Source organism: Sorex fumeus, unplaced genomic scaffold (assembly GCF_029834395.1).
Source record: "Sorex fumeus unplaced genomic scaffold, SorFum_2.1 ptg000269l, whole genome shotgun sequence".
Classification (NCBI taxonomy): Eukaryota; Metazoa; Chordata; class Mammalia; order Eulipotyphla; family Soricidae; genus Sorex; species Sorex fumeus.
In genome coordinates this window covers 117,948-119,440 of record NW_026606326.1, presented here as the reverse complement: position 1 = coordinate 119,440, position 1,493 = coordinate 117,948, and positions in this window count along the sequence as shown.

Genomic DNA, 1,493 nt, shown 5'->3' with positions numbered 1-1,493 from the left:
AGAGTTTGCAGAGGAGTCAGGGCTGAGGGCTGGCAGGAGGCGGGGTGGGGGAGCATCAGGGCTGGGCCAGAGAGGGTCCTTCAAACAAAAGTGCAGCCTTAGCAGGAAGTAGCCGAGGTACTTGGAGGCTGTGTCCCAAGGCCTCATACTGCATTCTAGGATCCCCATCGGCCACCGCACCTTTATTTATTTTATTGAATTCTGCAGTTTGGAGGTACAGCTGGCAGAGTTCATGGGTTACTCCTCCTGCCTCTTCACTCAGGCCCCCAGGAATACCCTTGGCCCTGACGCCTGTGTTACCAGCCTGGCTGCACTGCCTGTGGTATGGCGGTGCCTGCAAAATTGCTTTTGCCTTTTTCAGTAAGTAGTGAATGAGTGAACCTACAACAAAGCTAGTTGGGGCCTGACTACTAGTATGGTGGGGACTTTCTTAATGTGCACTCGGCCGACCTGGTTCAGTCACGTGTCCCAAACGTCACCGAGTCTGGTCAGAAAGCAAAACCTGTCCATCTTGTGTGCATTGCCATGGTACTCACACCCATGGTCCAATCAGATCTTCTGTTTGCTCTGGGCCTGTTTGGATTGTGAGAACCATCGCGATGTTGTCCTGCCCTGAGAACACACTGCCTCATTCATTTCTTTCCACAAATTCTTAGTCTTCTGTTGCGTTTCATTGCATAACTGAAACTGCAGATTCAGGTTTTGGCATTGCAGCAATTTGATTTGAGAGTGGAGTCACTGGATGTGAGTCAGCTGGTAAAATTTACACATTGGGGACAGATATTATGCTGGAGGGGATCAAGGATGTGATTTTGATGGTGGATGACAGGGCACTGCAGAGAGGAAATCTAGAGCCTAATGCTTGGCGTAGAGGCCCTTGCTTCGCTTCCCTGGGTGGTGAAATCACTGCTCAAAACCGAAAGAAATTTCTATTTTTTCCTTTGAACAAAATGTTTATTTCTATTTCTTCCATTTGATCGAAACTGGTAATTGCTTCAAAACAACTAGTTTGGGGTTTGGGGGGGGAGCCATAGATCAGTTGGTGTAGACTTGGTTTTTACGCGACCGGCCCGGGTTTTATTCCTGGCGTCCGTTTTGGTCCCCTGGGGACCACCATGAGTAATTCCTCAGTGCAGAGACAGCAGTAACCCCTGTGCTTCACCAGGTGTGACCCAAAAAGCCAAAACTGAAAAAGAAAACCAGTTTGAGGGCACTAGTGTCAGCGCAGTGAGAAGGAGAAAGGTTTGCATCCATTTGCTCCCCTACAGACCCTCCAGGAGTGATCCCTGAGGATTGCTTGGTGTGTCTCTAAAGAAGACGAACTTCAAAATAAACGGACCAAAAAACGGATTGATCCTGAGAGCCATCCATTTTGGTGAGATGTTTTCAATGGCCCCTGTGGCTCGTCGTGTCTCCAGGGATGCAGGGTTGCCTTCACTCCGTGCATCAGGCGCTCAACACTGAGCTCCACGCTGAGTTTGAACTGAACCCTG